The sequence below is a fragment of the Gastrolobium bilobum genome, unplaced genomic scaffold (genome assembly GCF_033153095.1).
Source record: "Gastrolobium bilobum isolate Gb01-03AN ecotype WA unplaced genomic scaffold, APGP_CSIRO_Gbil_v1 utg56912, whole genome shotgun sequence".
NCBI lineage: Eukaryota > Viridiplantae > Streptophyta > Magnoliopsida > Fabales > Fabaceae > Gastrolobium > Gastrolobium bilobum.
The window spans coordinates 74,241-92,817 of record NW_026899809.1 but is presented as its reverse complement, the minus strand read 5'-3'; the positions used below and the strand labels follow the sequence as shown (position 1 = coordinate 92,817).

The following is an 18,577-nucleotide window of genomic DNA, read 5'->3' as shown; positions in this document are numbered from 1 at the left end:
AACTGCTATTTTGCCTTTGATATTGAAAGCCAACTTCACAAGTATCTTCAAATTAATTTGTCGCAACACCTATTTACAATTCTCTTTGGCTTTGAAACTTTCAGTTGCGGGTGCTTGTGAGAACTAATATATACATCATTTGGATCAACAACTTCAGTTTTTTTTTTCTTTTGGATGCTGAACAATATAAGTTTTAACATCATATCGGTAATCAAATAAATTTGTACACTTATGAGCTTGTGTGATGTTGAACCACTCCTCAATAATAAGATGCCAAAAAAGGAATGAAAGAATAGCAAAAAAAAATTTGTGATAGTTTTGTTGCACTTCCAAGCTGTTTGATACAATATAAAGTACATTGGAGTATTGCTGTGTTTATATAGCCTTTACATGGTATCAATGGAACATGTATGTAATTGCCAGCGTCACCAGCATAAGAAAGTAAGCAATTCTTTGATCAATTGCAGTACCTGCGATAAATGAAACAAGATTTAATTAAAAAAATTAGAGACAAGGAGGAAGTTCGTTACTTCATAAATTAAGAAAAATGAGGGAAAAAAAAAGCACTTCAAGAAATGAGATAGTATTGAATGAGATAACATTCAAAATCTCATGTAATACTATTGAATTTTGAGAAACTTCGTAATCTACAAGACAAAGCACTTCAAGAAATTGACCAATAGATTTTATTTTTTCATCAGAAGGATCTCCGAAATTTGGAAGGATCACTCCCATTATTCAGCAAATGGTTACTTCGCACACCATAATGCACATATAAATCTCCAATTACACTAAATCGTCTAATTGTATACACATAATTGATCACCCCCACCAACATAACAAGAACGAACTACAGGATCCAAAACAATTAGCATGAAAAATATTTATATTGGTTGCATTTTTTATTCATTTTCAAGATTGGAGAATATAAAACAGCTAGCCATAGATTGCAGAAATAAAAATACAAAGCCAACACAAAGAATCAAGTGTTGGTTCAGCCTGAGAAATGGAATCTAAAAAAACCACAAACAGATTCAACAAAAAAACATAAATGTTGGGTAAAAGGAGCTCATTTGTTCTAGAAAACCAACATTGCCATAAAAGCAAGAACCTAAAAAGTCAGAGGTGGAAAAATCATATATAAGAAGCTTGAAGGGGGGATTATGATTAAAATAATAAGGAAAAGCTTCTTGCAAGCTCAGAAATTTACAGGTTGTGCTTCCTCAATGTGTGTCAATGGCCGATTAGGACGATATGTATAGTTTTTACGCTTTGTCCATAGCCAAAAGCGCTGGAATTCAACTGATATGCCAAACTCTTTAGCAACCTCTTCCTGCATATCACCACAGATTAGAATTCAGACATGAAAATCAAAGTTACGAAAATAGAGCATCTGTTGAGCAATCATCACCAACTTCATAAATCAAAAACATAAGACCACAAAGATTCATATTACATATTTTGTTTCCTTCCAACTAAAGCATCAGAAGTTTTATATTTTGGTATTGTTCTAAAAAGTAATTGTTTTATCAAAGGATGCAACTAAAATTATGGTTTGAACTTTAGGAGTTCACAAACTAAACTTTCTCTAGTTCAATGACTCTTATCGTATCTGCCAATAAAATTTGAGAAGATAGTAAGAAAAATTAATGCATTTCTCCAAAAAGTAAGAAGACTAGCAACAAAAGCACTGGCCACAACAGTCAGTCATCAAAAATTTGAAGGTACAATGATGGTTATCAAATATTCCCTCTTTCCAAATCCATATTGGATGACATTCCATCCTTTGACATTCAAGCAACTCTTCGACGGGTATCATCCCTTGCAAAGGGGATATGTTATGGGCCACTGAATCCCTTGCAAGAGAAAATACAAAATTTTAGAGTATGTTCACCCGCTTTGAAAAAATTAAACTGAGAATGTATCGATGGCATGAAACTGCCTGAGTTAATCCTATTTTGGAATTAATTCCACACAGCAACATCGAATAATATAGTTCTGTGGATACTGATAATTTTACATTATCTCCCTCTTAACTATATCATAAATGAATGGTTCAAGACACTTTATGTCAGAATATTAATTTCTCATGTTTTCCAATTTTTCAATGAAAAACCAACATTTTAAAAGGAAACGATTGAGATCAGAGCAAATAAGAAAAGAAACAGTAATAGTAGTCATAGCATGCCAGGTCAAAGCACTTCTACCAGGAGGGCTACTGGTGTGATTAGTGATTATACCTTGAAAAGGTTAAAAGACCTCTGTTTTAGGACACGGAAACTCCTCACTTTGTCATGGTCTACGAGATCAATATATATATCCTTTCCAATATGCACAGCAAGGTCGTCATCTCAATTCTAGAAAAGCAAGTTAGGAACTAGGAACCTTTATAACAGTAAAGGTGAGCCTCTTCCTTTTTTTTGATTTTGTTATGTTTTTCTTCCTGTTCTTTTTTCAGCCCAGCACAGCCAATCCCTATCTTTGATACATAAGTCCAGTCAACAATCCTGGCTTCAACTACGAGAGTATCATTCACAAGATACCCTCTTTTAGGATCATACATTTCACCAAGTGGCATGAAGGACGTGAAACTCAAATCAATTACTCGTGCATTGAATTGGTGCTACGTATGTACATGGTGTAAGTAAAATGAAGTTACAACAATACCCATGTCTATGCCCAAAAATTACGTGGAATTTTACTTTCTTTACTCTTTCCTTTTTGTTTCATTTAACAAGTTAATACTGACAATTTCATTCAAGACATGTAATATAACTATATCCGGATTTAGATCCAAAGTTAAAAGGACAAGAATATATGTACAAGTGGCAGTTTCAAATTTAGAAAAAAATGTTTAATGAAGTGAAATTTGAATGAGAAGACCAAAGGCAGATGAAAAGAAACAAGTATGTTTGTTAGGTTTGTGAAATTTTTATCAGGATATGCAAAAATAAATGCTTAAGAAGAAATGGCATTGGAGATGAGTATAATATACAGAGAGGTATTATTATGTGGATTTGATATAAAAATCTACCACAATCATTCAGGTTTCTCAGTGAAAAATTAGTCTAGCAACAAAAATAGATACTTCAAGTATTAAGTGCTCTTCCATTAATTGCAACAAACATGTAACAACATTCTTCACTTTTGATTCCACCAACGCTTTTTTCTACACACATGCATGGTACTTCATCTTGTATCAACTGTCAGGAACAAAGTGAAGAGACTACCTTTTATCACAGAGTGCTTATTATGTATTTGACTAACTACTTCCAAGCTAAACTGTGCATATCTGCTCCAATCATTGTGCAAACTAGCTAACTCTGCAACATCCAAATATATGGACAAATAGTCCACATTGTTGCCTTTCGGGAAAATAAGCACAGCCAGCCAAGTGCAAAACAATATTCAGGAGAGTCAACTGAAAATAAGTAAACCTAGGAACTAAAATTTCCAAAAAATGAGCATTAAATATGTGTAAGCACGATACCATTTCTAGCCACCAACAACAAATATTTCAGAATAGAGCTTATTTGCAGTAATCCTAGAAAAGTTGTGAATTCTCCATGTGAATCTTGATAATGAAGTATCCTCAACATGCTGATTCTCCACAGTTTTTTGACAATTTCAGTTTGAGCTACAAGTAAAGATCATCAAAAGAAATGAAAAGAACAATTAAGTACCATGCCTTAATTAAATCAACTAAAAACTGGGAACACAGACCAAACTGCCACACTTTCCCCAATTTTTTACCAAATGCCACGCGAATAGTATTTTTTCCTAGACTATCATGCATCGAAGTTTGCTACGACTGGAAGCGAACTTCGTCCCTTTGATTTCGTGACACGTGGCATCATTCGTGTGTCACATTGCGTACCAAGTTCGCTAATAATAGTTCAGTCAGCTTTTCCAGCGAAAGTGTGCCACGTGTCACAAAATCATTGGCGACAAAGTTTGCTACCACTCCAACGAACTTCTACGTGTTGCAATCCCCGTAAAAAATATTGTTCGCATGGCATTTGGGTAAAAAATTGGAGGAAGTGTGGCACTTTGGTCGATGTTCCTAAAAACTGGAAAAAAAAATGAATGACCTTAACCGAACTAGACCCGCTACTTGGTTGCCAGTAAAGATGAGTAAAACAAGATGAGAGGGAAATAATAACACAATCAATAAAGACATAAAAAAAACAGAGACCTACTAAAATGCAAACTAACAAGAAAGCACAATTTGTCTAAAAAAATGAGGAAAACCTAGAACTCTTAGAATTAGAACAATTTATCACTTAGGTATTCCCTTTCTCTCTGGCAACCAAACAATGCATGAAGTGGTTTCGTGAACGCAATTTGATTAGATCATCAAAACTCAAAAAGGCAATAAATGGAGTGAACAAAAAAAGAGGGACAGAGCAATCAGTACCTTCCATGGGTTGGTGATTATTCCCACCCAAATCCGAAAGCTTACAAATGAAGTCTTCTAAGTTAAATCATTATCTATATGGATTTCAGAAATATTTTGAATTGAGACTGACCTGCTAGTCAATTAAATCATAGTTCAGATTTGAATTATTTTTAAAAAGTAAAAGTATCATGTGATCTATCAACCATACTAAACTTATTAGATTTATTATAATTAAATTTATAATAAATTAAACATATATTGTTTAAGAAATTAAATCATAAAAATAAATAGGAATAACTCTTTTAAGATTATAAATAAATATATTTTTCTAAATTTAAATATTCAACCCAAAATATTATTATGTAATATTAAAATTCCTTTTAAAGGCCAACCTCTAAGTTTTACGGATAGGCTTTAAAATTGGTCTGTGGCTAGGTTATTGAGTATTTTTTTTTCACATGCATAATATGTTTAAGGGTTCGCTTATTTTTTAAATTTTATTTTTGAAAATTTTGTCTAATGTTTATCAAAAGGATATTGTTTTGGGTGAAAATCATTATGTTTTCGTAATTTTAATTTATTTTAGGGTTAGAATAGTCTGATTATTCTAATTTTTTAATCGTTCAACCCAAAACGACGTCGTTTCGTTGAATATTACACAAAATTTTTTAAAATAATATTAAATACTTTTTTTTGAGACAATAGGAAACTGAAACAGAGCAAAAAAAAAAAGAGTAAATATCTCTTTTGGTCCTCAGCAAAGTTCACGATGCCCGCTTTAGTCCCTAGCAAATAAAAAGGCTATTCGTGCTCCCTAAGAAATTCAAAATGGATCCATTTAGTTGAAATCGCAGTCCCTCACAAATTCAAAAAAGACCCACATTAGTCCCTCAACAGGACTAAAATGGGCTCATTTTGAATTTCTAAAAGACCACGAATAGCCTTTTTATTTGCTAAGGACTAAAGCGGGCATCGTGAAATTTACTGAGGAACGAAAAGGGTATTTACTCAACAAAAAACTAAGCACATAGCCTAGCCCAACGGACACCAATAGTGTCACTATGCAGCTTTTCCCAATAACCAGGAGAAGCCATATGAGTAAGAGGCTAGAAAGCCCGCCACTCTATTCCCTTCGCGATGGATGTGAGACATACAGACACACCAGCAACGATGTAACATGTTTCTAATATGCTACACCAAGTTTGCTACAGGATGATCAAAATGACACCCGTTGATTACAATCTGCTGGGCAGATGGGGAATCTCCTTCCAACCACACTTGTCTAAATCCTTTATCCCAAGACAACTGCAAACCCACCAAACAGGCCCACAATTCAGCATGCAAGACAGTACCTGAACCTAAGTTTTTACAGAAATCAAAAATCCAAGCTCCTGACAAGTCACATATGACACCACCACACCCGAACCTGTTTCCAGTTTTGGCCCCATCAACATTTAGCTTGACCCAGTCCACAGGGGGACAAGACTAAGCAATCATCCTCTCCACTCGATCTCTTGGTTGAAGCCTCGCTACATGAAAGGTAGATGCTGCTAGAACAACAATATCACGGAACCCAAAAGCTAAATGAAAAGTTGAGAAGACATTATGGTATTTTCCTTCGAAGATCCATTTGTTTCTGTCCCTCCAAATACTCCAGGCAAGAGTCCCAAATAAAAAGGGCCAATCTGATTCCAAGCTCCAATCTTTGTTACATTCTAAATTTATGTTGAACCAATCAAGCAAGTTTAGATTGAGGAATTCTTGTCATTTGTCTTGTCGCACTGCCAGAAACCAGATTTCCTTAGACTGAGGACAGTCCCAAATAGCATGAAGAGTATATTCACTCGACTGGTTGCATATTAGATACTTTATTCCCTATATTTTATTACTTAAACTTGGTAAGGTTTAATATATAGGTAATTGATCTATTTAGACCCCTATTACAAAGCATGTTTAGATGTGTTTGAAAAAAATTATAATTATTTTAAAAATAATAATTTCAAAAGCCAGAATAATTTTAGATTTGTATTAATAATTAAAAGCATTTTTAATTAGAAACAATATTTTTAAAAAATTTCAAGAATTTTGATTTCAAAAGAATGATTTTAATCTTTTTTCTAATTTTAATTTTTCTGAAGCTACATTTATACATATATAAAACAAATATTCTTTTTTTTTATTATCTAAAATACAACTTTTTGAAAAAGAATCCATTCAAAGATGCCCTTAATGACATTGCATGGGCTGCATGCGTTTGGGAAGAATTAATTTAAGCACAATTTTCTTAACTTAAATCAATCGAATAATGGATGAATCAATTGATATATCAAAAAAACTAATCTTATCATAATCAAAAAAATTCAAATTAATAGGCTATACGTATCATGTATTGAAAACTATACGGCTAACTTTTTCTTTTCGGAAATCAAACGGCTAATTTAATTAAACACTACCATCCCATTCAATATTCTTTGTACGTGTAACATTCTCTATAAATGGCTAGCATAGAAGATATCATATTATTTCTTAATTCTTATTTTAAATATAAGAACTAATTAAGATATATGATAAAATATTCTTTAAATTTAATTGTACAGAAATACAGTTCTCTATTAAATTTCAGATAGCCTAGATTATATCATAATCTAAATTGAAAAAAATATTTTTATTTTATCAGTTTTCAAAGCCTTTAACCATAGTGTTTTACCATATTTCAAAGTTATACATACTGACCTGTTTATTCTCTGGAAATGTTAACATAAAAACAAATATACATATACGTGAGATAAAATTTCAGTAACATTGGGGTTTTCGAACTATAACTAATCCAGTCATTTTAATGAAAAATATCATCCTCACAAAATATATTAATAATAAGAAAATAATAACAAATAATAAATATAAGCCCATACCTTTGTGAGTTCTTTATTCAGACATACCTAAATCTTTGTGAGTTCTACCCAAACCTATTGATGCTAATTTTTTATTTCTAATCTCTAATTTCTGAATATTTCTCAAGTTTAAAAAAGTATCAGGCAATACATCAAAGAAAAAAGAATAATTTAAACCAATATATTCATTTAACCTAAATATATAAATCATATCTTAAGATAAATTAATAATTTCAATGTTATTATATAACAAAATAACGACATCAAGCATGTGAATATTTGCAAATGAACACATCATTGCACCTTGTAACTGGAATTTCATAAGCATTAGTTTGATTTGTATAAATATCAGTATTTTAATCCAAAAATAGGCTTAAGTTTTTATTTATTTATTATGTTAATCTCTATTTATGCCGAATCAAATATGAATTAAAAAAGACATGTGGGTTGACCGGCCTTGCCCTTAACATGTTTTAACCTGCCACACATTTAGGAGGGTTATTTGGTGGGTTGGCTGATTAATCCATTGGTTTCAACCCGCTTTGCCAAATCTTTAGTGCAATTCAAGTTTGTGGGAAAAGATGGTCCAAAATAGCATAATACTTGTTTTCTTCAAATTTGAGATACTAATATAGGCAAGTGATTGAAGAGCAAAACAGATTACTAGAGGTATTTGAAATTTACCCTTATTTATGTCATTTTTTATTTGCTAATTGTAATGACATATATTTTCGGGACATTACTGATTTTTTCAATGAATAGAAAATATAAAATAGTATTGAATAGGAACAAGAATTTAAAAAAAAAATTAAACTTTTATAGAAAATGTAAATTTCAAGAAGGATGAATTTAAAATTAAAATACAAAAGATGAATTTTCATTTTACTTTCTGAAAATTAATGGATATATTTCGTGGAATGAATAAATTTTTCATTGTTGAACTGCACATTCCCTTATTATGAATGTTTGTTTTTACATATTTCTTTTTGGATAGATTTTCACAAATTTTCTAAGGTAAAGCTTATTCAATGTCTATGAAGAGAACCACAACAAAAGAAAATGTATCCTCTTGAGAGACTTATATTATGATTTTCATTTTTCAAGGATAATAAAGTTTATATATATTTTATAATAAAGACTTATATTAATTTTATTTTTTGTATTAATAACCATTCACATAGACCAATAAACCTATAATAACATTTAATATATATATATATATATATATATATATATATATATATAATTATTTCTAATGTCACAAGAGACAAAGTTATCTCATGTAATAATCACAAAACTACGTCATTTTGAAGGTTGAGGGAATCAATAAGGGGTGTTTTGATAAAAAAAAAATTAATATATAAATTTTTCCAAAACATCCCTCATTCATTCTCCTAAGTCTTAACTATTAAAACTACGTAGTTTTGGAGTTGCATGAGATAATTTTATCTCCCGAAGAAACAATAAACCTTATATGTATATATATATATTAAATAAAAATGACATGTGGGATCCATCTGGGTTAGAGCTAGCTAATGGTGGCTTGGAAGGGGAGAAGAATGAAGCAATCAATCATTAATTCAATAAAGGACTAGTTATTAATTCAATCACTAATTCACCCCTTGGAGTATCAAATTTTTCACCTCCTTTTCTAATGACCATGCTTTTCTATTGGTCTTTGTTGGTAGGTATCTGTAACATATAGAAGTGAATCAATCATTAATTCAATAAAGGACTAGTTATTTTGATGCTGTGAACTTTACAAAAGACAAAACTCTTTTGTACCTCATGCCAGGGACCCCTTTGGACATACTTTTCCATGACAGGAGCTCTTGGAGAGCTCCAAGTTTGAAGAAAATTTCTTCCCCCTTTGAATAATTGCTTCCGAAGCATGCTCTTGCAATAACATTCCCAGAGAAACTTCTCATGTACTCATCAATTTTTATATCCGCAACTCCACCTTCTGCCTCTATTCTACTATTCCACAAGTTTAGCAGAGACATAGAAGACTCACTAATTATATTCATCATTCCCTTTGGATGACATAAGGAAAAACTCATTGTAAGTTAAGAGGCTAATATAAATTTCAACATGGACCAAGCTTAAAACATTGTATACCTTAATCTTCTCCATGTATAGCTCTAGAGCTAGGATCTTTCTTTGATGGGTATAATACCCCTAACTTAATAATTAAATTAATTATTTTTAATTAAGTAATTAAGCATGTATTAGTAAGTAAAATTAAGTATAGGGCCTAATTAAGTGAATTGGGGTCACTTTCGTGTTAAAAAGTGTACTCGGTGAAAATTAAGGGGTATAAATGAGTGTAGGCAAAAGTATCCAAAATATAAAAATAAAAATGTAAATATCCCTAGAAAAATATTACAGACCTTTGGATAAAGTTTGGTGGTGAATGGAGTTGAATAGATACATGAGCTTATACCTGCTTAAGGCCACTTAACATAAGTTAAGTGACCCCAAGCAAATGAACCCATTCATTTTTCCCACCCAACCCGTCGACCCATACAGGAAGAAAGAAAGAAAGAAGAGAAGGGGAAGAGGGAAAGGGAGGTCCAAACCCTAGCTCCACCACCCCTCAACCATTTTCTTTGATCCAAAAGTCTAAACCACTACAAATCCTTCTCTCTTCTTGAATCCAAGCTTGGTTTGTTGTGAGGAGCTTGGTGTTGTGAGATTTTCTCTCTCAAAAATTCGAACCCTAGGAGAAATTGAGGTGATTGGTGGCTTCTACCTCCATGAGAGCTTGAGGAACTATCACTTCTTGGTTGTGCAACCATTGGTGGTAAGATTTTAACCCTTGAACCTTGTATTCATGGAATTTTCTAGAGGTTGAAGATGATGAATAGTGTATTTTGGGGTTTTATGAGTTTGAGTTTGATGGGGGCTTGGTGCCTTTGTAAATGTTGTTAGCGATGATAAATAAACGGTATAAATGAGTTTAGATTGTCATTTGAGTATAGTTTGATATTTGAGTAAATTATGCTTGAGATTAAGGATGCTCTTGAATGTTAAGATATTGTTTGATTATAGAATTGATTGTGTTCCTTGTATTAATAGGATTGAGGCAAGAGAACCAAGTGGAGTGACCAACCCTAGTGGTTGTGTGCAATTGAGAAAAGCTCAAGAGCAAGGTAAACCTTTGGACCATGGGGTTGATCCCATTGAGTGTTCCACCATACTCCATTGAGGAGAAATGGTTTATGAGATGTGATATGTAAATATGATAGTAATTGTATGCTCATGCATTGATACATACTATGATTGATTGATGATTATTGGTTGATGTTTGACTGTTTAAGAGTAATTGAGGAATGGTTATAGAAGTAGCAATAATGAATGAGGTAATGGTTGAGGATTGTGATTGAGGTTATGAGTGATAGTATTATGATGAGGATGATTGGTAGGAACTTCCCTTGGAAACAGCCCTATGTGGATCTCCATGTGGTTAGAGCCTAAGAGGAACAGCCCTATGTGGATCCCTCTTGGAGGTTCCTAGATTGAGGAAAGGACTTCCCTTGGAAACAGCCCTAGGTGGATCTCCATGTGGTAAGAGCCTAAGAGAAACAGCCCTTTGAGGATCTCTCTTGGAATAGATTGAGGAAAGGACTTCCCTTGGAAATAGCCCTATGTGGATTTCCATGTGGTAAGAGCCTAAGAGAAACAGCCCTTAGTGGATCTCTCTTGGAAGTCCATGTGATGCTTGTGGATAAGAATGTGTTAAGCTATTATGATTATGTGTACATCGAAAGTGAACCTTAGGGTGGAGTGATCTCCAAGGACCTCTGGTTTACTATGATATATTCTTATATCTCACCCCGTGTTGTGGGGCATCATTTCAGGTATTGATAGAGGTGAGGTTGATCGAGGCAAGAAGCATGAGTAGACTGTACCTGATAGCTGGACATTTAGAGTTGCATACCATTTAGCATTGCTATATGTATATTTTGATGCCATATGATGTATTTTGAGGGACTTAGTGCATGATCATTGTAGTGATGAATGCCTTGTTGTAAATGGCTTATAGCTTTGATCATGTTCCTTTTGTAGCTAAGTCCTTTGGCATGTATATGAGATTTGTAATTAAGACATGATGTAATATTGTAATTAATGGAGATGTATGTATGATGAAATGATATGCATGCTTCTCTTAGTGTATGAGTACCTTGAAAGCTTAGAACTCATGTAGTGAAAGGATTATATGATGTCAATTAGGTAAAAGAGGACCATGGGTTTGAAAATCCATGTAGAAATATAGACATCCTGTCTTGTGGTCCATTTTTCGTATCCTATGTGATAGATTTGGACCCTTGTGTATTTATCGAAGTGGTAGAAAATCTTCTTAGCTTTCCATAGAGACCAAGATTATGTAATTTGAGTGAGTATAGCTCAAGTTATGAGTGGAAAACCATAGGTAGGTTAAAGGACCTTGTTTTAGGTCACCCAGCCCTGTGGATGGCGCCTGGGGCGCCAGATTCACGCTTGGGGTGCCAGACAGTAGCATCCACGCTGAGGGCGCCACTCCCACGCTGGGGGCGCCAACTTTCTGGTTGCCCACGCTCTGGGCGTGGATACCACGCTACGGGCGCGGGGTCCTGGAGATTTTGCACTCTTTTCTTAGAAAATGCATAACTTTGGCTACGGTGCTCCGATTTGAGCGCGGTTTAAACCCACGCGTAGCTAATGAAAAATCCTATAACATGGTAGGAGATGGGAACTATAAAGATAATTTAAAATTAATTTGATAATAAAAGAGAAGTAGACATTTAACGAAGTGTGGTCTAAAGAAAGAAGAACATGATGTTAAGCTTAGATTGATTGTTCCGCAAAGCAATATGGTTATGGTCACGCCATTGGTTATTTTAAACTCGACATTGTTAATGAGGAAAAGCAAGTAAGTTTTAAAATGAAAATGAAATTTATCCGGGGTTTTTAATTGAACCAATGTGATTGTAACTGCGCTTAATATCATAATGCGATGTTAACAAACCGGTTCTAGAACGGGGTGTTACAATGGGCCCATATAGTCCCATTTGAAGTTAAAATGCCCTGACCTAGCATAGGCCCTAGTTATTTCTTCTGATATGAAGGCTTCCCCAAGTCCAAGGATGTGCATGTGGTGATATCTCTCACTATGTTAGGTTGGTTCACACAAAATATTTGCATGTTTCCGAGAGAAAACATGAATACTTGACCTGTTTACACAATATATTAGAAGCTAAATATGTCTGTTTGTCACATAAAAGTACTGTTTTGCCTGGTAGTATGGTATAAAAACTCAGTTTATGTAGTTGCCTAGTCTCATTTGTAGCTAGAGATTTTGGTTGCTGAAATTTAAATATGATAGCATTTAGTCTTTTTTTAATTGCTCACGTGAATTTCAATTCAGAGTAAGATTATGTTTTTCTTTTGTTGCCTATTCTTCTTGTATTTGTTTTAGGGACTGAAGTGAATTGCTTGCATGGTTAAAGGGTTTAATTTTTTTTATTATCTTGAAAGACTTGTTGCCAATTTGCCATGTAGCCAACTTTAACTGATGGGTTAAAAGCTTTTTTTTTTTTTTTTGCTTCATTGCATATCTCTCTCTTTGATCTTCTCTATTAGTGTTGTAATTGGCTTTCTGCTAGAATCTGTGATTTGACATTGGACACCGTTGATGTTTTATGTTTCTCATTTTCATGCTAGGTGGGAAGGGGACATCCAGTCTATCAAAACTAATCTATGGATGGGGTAGTTCAATATGAACTGATAAACCCTTGGTTTATCATGTTTTTAAGCTTAATTATGATTGATATATGTTATGAATTGCATGGAAATTAGGGTTTTATGCTATAAAGTTATAGTAATTGAATATCTTGCTAACATGTTGTCGTAATACTAATTTACAAAGATTTTTGACACATATTATGGCATTTTGGAACAAAAGGAAGACATCAAGTTGAGTTGAAGTCACAAGAAAGCAAGATTTCAAGTGTGTACTAGCTGAAGGATGACGTTTTGGCGTCCATGAAGCACGTTTAAACGCACAAAAGGAAGGAAAACACCATTGCCCCTGAAGGAGAACATTTTGGCGTTCAACAGCGCGCCAAAACGCCCAGAAAACATCCAAAACTCTTCGAAGAGCACGTTTTGGCATGCTAATGGACGCCAAAACGCGCTGAGGCAGAGAGCAATGCACTAGGAGGACGTTTTGGCGTGCTCTTGAGCGCCAAAACGTCCATACACGGTCAAGCCAACTCCAGGAAAGATTTAACCAAGATATGCAACAGATTCCATGAAGATACAAAAAGGAAACACATCAACCTTGATTGAATTAAGGATATAACTACAATGGGAAGATATGAGGAAGATACAACAAAGATTCGAAGCTCTAATTCATCAACCAAATCTTCAAGATATTACATGCAAAAAGGAAACAAAGATAAAATCCACCACAAATTCATCAACCAAATCTTCAACCAAATCTGATATGGATTCATTGGAGAATTAATGAAGAATACAACCCCAAAAAGCTACAAATAAAGAGCTTGGGGTCAAGATCAATTCAGAAACCAATACATAAAACCAAGACTGAAGGAGGAATCCTGTTGCGGAGCGTTGGAACACTGAGGAACCAAGTCAACATCACATCAATGGAGGCTTGGGGTTCTCTTTTCTTTATTATTTCTTTTCAATTCAGTATGCTAGAGTAGTCTTTTATGTAGTTAAGGGTAGATGGAACCCAATTGAATCTTTATGTTTATGAATTAAATTCTCTCCGAATCCTGTTCTTTTTATAATTGAATAAATTATCTGTTTTTAATGCTTTCTATGATTTTGTTCCTTATAGAATGATTTTGGGGAATTGTATGACAATAAGGATGTTGGTGCGTGAACCTTGACTTGATAATTTATCATAATCCTTGTGATCTAGGAATAGGAATAGGAATAGACATAGGGTAATTATGCAATCTTGTAATTCTTGATCTTAATGCATGTTTTCTTGGGGAATAATCGGGGAACTAGAGTTCTTTCAAGATTACATAGATTTATGGTAACAAGGAATTGAGCCGTAATTAACTCAGATAGAATTGATTGGCAATATATTAAGAAACAGATTATTGGTCATTTAATTCATAACATATTGAGGATATTGGGAGAAGTCGAAATCTTAACTACGCTTGTTTTACATTCTTAATCATCATCTTTTTATTCATCCTTTTAATTCTGAATTTTCATAATTGCATACTTTTACTTGTTTTTAATTTTAAGTTCTTTGAACCACAACTCTCTTCATCTAAATTCTCTCAAACCAAACCTTTGATTGTCCAACTAAGACGCGATTAGCGAACTAGTGCTTGAAAATTCTGATCCTCGTGGGAACGATCTCGTACTCCGGTACACTTTATTACTTTTACGATCGGTGCACTTGTCGAGTCGCTAACATGAACCTTATGTGATGTGAATGCAACTATGCATGAATATTCTTATGTGGCTAATTAATTTCCAGAATTAAGTAGAATTAGCACAAATAACTTATGATAACAACTTATGTGCCCTTCCTGTGAAAGTTTTGACGAGCCATTAGCCATATGCTTATGGGTTACTGTTTTAGTTTATCATGGTCTTACAAACCCAAGATCAATGTTTGTAGTTTGAATAATTTCTAATCCCTATACAAATATTGCAAAATCTCAGCTTCCAATATGCCAAATGTAATAGGGAACGAAGAACAAAGTGTCGAAACACAAAATTCAGTATGGAATCAGCAAGAAAGAATATCAACGCTTAGAATTTAGTATTGATGGAAAATGACTTGAAGTTAGAAAGCTTGAAATCATTCTTTTTTTCTTTCGAAAAATACACTTTCCTTCACCTGCTCATTCTCTCCGCGCATTTTCATTTTTCTATGGGATTTTGATTGTTAGGTAGAGACTGGTGTACATTTCAGAGACATATACATGAATGATAGGTTTTTACCTTTCCTACTTCATAGTATAATTGGGGAGTGCAACTTGGTGGTTATTGCAGCATAGTTTGCTCATGTGACTGTATTTTATATGAACAATTCTTTTGCAACAAGCACTTCGAGGTCATCATGAATGTCCCTAAGTATACACAAAGTTCCTCCCTCTCATGAATTTGAATTGATTAGGAAATAGCAGAATTTATATGTATCGGTGATTTGAAAAAGACATTTCAATTTGTGTGTTATGCTTATCAATTTCATTACGCATGCTAACAGAATATGGTGGTGTTCTATCAAAGCCAATGTTTCTGAAACCTCGAGATAGCACTGAGGGGGCGTTTGATGTTGGGCTTCCTCTTTCAATGCTAAGCCAAGCCCATTTGAGGGGTTTCCTAAAAATCCTAACCCTATTTTCCACCTCCTCTATATATACTCATTACTTGTAAGTGGAGGCTAGGTCAGATTTGAGAGAAAAAATTTGAGAGAAAAATTATTTGATTGTTTGAGTAAAGCTTTATGCTTTGCATTTGAGAGATCTCTAGAGAGAGTTTGAGTGAAACATCTCTAGGGTAGTTTGATTATCACCATTGTTGGAGAGGTTGAGTTAACCACCACATTGGTGTATTTGATTCGTTGTAACCATTATTTTCATAGTGGATTTCTGATCTGGACTAGGTCCCGTGGGTTTTTACTTCTTCATTGGAGAAGGTTTTCCCACGTTAAATCTGGTTGTGTTCTTCTTCTCTCTCTCCTGTGTTTACGTTTTGATTTTTCCGCTGCGCTGCTCGACCTGGTGAAGTTCAGGTCGAGGTATTGCTGAGATCCGAGATCAGGATCTTGTTGATTGACTTCCGCACAAAAGGCCCCTGAGCCGAACTTGAGGGAACCGAGTTTTCCCAACAGTGGTATCAGAGCCCGAGTTCGACGGGTTCTGAAGGAGACGAGATGGAGACCAGTGGCATAACTCATGATGGAGATATGTTCAAGTTGACCGCAGACAACTTCACTTATTGGAGACCGATGATGGAAGATCATCTCTACTGCAAAGATCTGCATGAGCCCATTATCCTTGATGAGAGACCGGCAGGCAAAACTGATAAGGAGTGGGAGATCCTGAGTCCGAAGGCGGTAGCCACGATCAGGAAATATATTGATAAAAGCCTCTTTGAGCACGTGTCTGAATTCACGAACGCGTATGAGTTGTGGACGAAGCTAGAGTCCATGATTCAGAAGAAGACTCCCAGGAACAAAGCACACCTGGTTCGCCGACTTGTTAAGCTTGAATACAAGGACGGAATGAGCATGATTGAACACCTGAACACCTACAAATGTATTGTGAATCAGCTGTCAAAGGCTGATATGAAAATTGATGAAGAATTGCAGGCATTGCTGCTGTTGAGCTCGCTGCCAGAAAGCTGGGATACTCTGGTGGTGACCCTGAATAACTCGACTCCAGATGGAAAATTGAAGATGGATGTCGTGACAGACAGCCTCCTAGACGAAGAATCCAGGAGAAAAGAACGAGGTACTTCGAGTACGACTGAGGCCAACGTTGCTGAGAACAAAGGGAAATCAGACTCCCGTGGTAGAAGCAAAAGCCGAGGTAGAGGTCGTGATAGACGAGACAAGTCCAGAGGTCAGTCAAAGCTGAAATATGAGTTGAAGTGCTTTTACTGTGGAAAGACAGGCCATAAGAAGCCAGACTGCTGGACCCTACAGAATGATTAGAAGAACAGCTCTGTGAAGCCGGATCCGATTATTCCCAAGAAGAGGGAAGACAAGAGCACCACTGTGGTGGCTGCAAACCCTAATGCTGAGATATTCCTCCTTGGTGAGGATAATTATTTGAATGTTGCTTATGATGACTGCACCTGGATTGTTGACTCTGGTGCCTCCTTCCACGTTACTCCACACAAAGGTTTTTTCTCCTCTTATCGAGGTGGTGATTTTGGAGTCGTGAAGATGGGAAATCAGGTGACCAGTAAGATTGTTGGTGTCGGTGATGTAACTCTGACCCCAGATGTCGGATGCCGACTTGTGTTGAAAGATGTAAGGCATGTTCCTGACATGCGTTTGAACCTAATCTCGGTAGGCAAACTTGATGATGTCGGGTTAGTGAACTACTTCGGTAGTGTGAGATGGAAGCTGGCCAAGGGAAACTTGGCCGTGGCCCGAGGTAAGAAGGAAGGCTCCTTGTACGTGATGCAAGGAAAAATCAATGGCGGAGAAGCCAATTCTGTTCGAGATGAACCTAGCTTGGAGCTATGGCACAAGCGCCTCGGCCACATGAGCGAGAAAGGGCTACAGATCCTGAACAAGAAAGGATTATTGACCGGGTTGAAAGGCCAAGCGTTGGAGAGTTGCACGCACTGCCTAGCTGGAAAACAGCACCGGGTTTCCTTTGCGAGACCGGATCAACCAAGAAGACGAAGGAATATTCTTGACCTCGTCCATACTGATGTTTGCTCCATGTCGGAGAAATCTCTTGGAAAAGCTCAGTATTTTGTTTCATTTATTGATGACCATTCCCGCAAAGTGTGGGTATATTTGTTGAAGACTAAAGACCAGGTACTCGAATCCTTTAAAGAATTCCATGCTATGGTTGAAAGGGAGACTGGCAAGAAATTGAAGGTGGTCTGATCTGATAATGGTTGTGAGTATTGCAGCCCATTTGATGCATATACTACAGAGCGGCCGGGATTCGACTTGAGAAGACGCCCCCAAGACACCTCAGCTGAATGGACTGGCTGAGAGGATGAACAGAACAATTGAAGAGAAGGTACGAAGCATGATATCCAATGTCGGGTTACCAAAATCATTCTGGGGATAAGCCGTCAAAACTGTTGTTGACTTGATCAACCTCTCACCATCACGGCCACTTGAAGGAGAAATTCCAGAAGAAGTCTGGACAGGTCGGAAAGCGGCCTATAATCAATTGAAAGTGTTTGGATGCCGAGCTTTCATGCATATCCCTAAAGATGAAAGGGCCAAACTTGATGCAAAGACCAAAGAATGCATTTATCTTGGTTCGCCGAGATGTGAGTTCGGGTTCCGACTTTGGGATCCAATCAATAAGAAGATCGTGAGAAGCCGAGATGTGATCTTTCATGAGCATGAGAACATTCATGACATCTCGAAGCCCAAAGTCCGGGTTACTGTCAGACGTGAAGAACCCATCCCTCCTTTCCGAACTGAAGCAGGGGGAGAAAATCAAGAAAATGATGATCAGCAACAAGCTGAAGATGACCAAGACATTGAGGTCCGAGTTGATGATGAGATCGGGATGAGAATGATGAACCGGGTTCTCAAGCTGAAGAACAG

General features: G+C 35.6%; 1 long non-coding RNA gene and 1 pseudogene across 1 annotated transcript; both read right to left on the bottom strand.

Moving 5' to 3' along the window:
- Positions 1 to 240: 240 nt before the first annotated feature.
- On the bottom strand, positions 241 to 4,496 carry LOC133293725 (uncharacterized). Its single transcript, XR_009749096.1, has 4 exons — positions 4,418 to 4,496; positions 3,491 to 3,637; positions 1,211 to 1,333; positions 241 to 470 (listed from the first exon to the last, which is right to left on the bottom strand). It is a non-coding gene; the product is annotated as an uncharacterized LOC133293725 (long non-coding RNA).
- A 4,404-nt stretch (positions 4,497 to 8,900) lies between these two features.
- LOC133293723 (cytochrome P450 714C2-like) lies at positions 8,901 to 13,444 on the bottom strand (annotated as a pseudogene).
- Between the last annotated feature and the right edge of the window lie 5,133 nt (positions 13,445 to 18,577).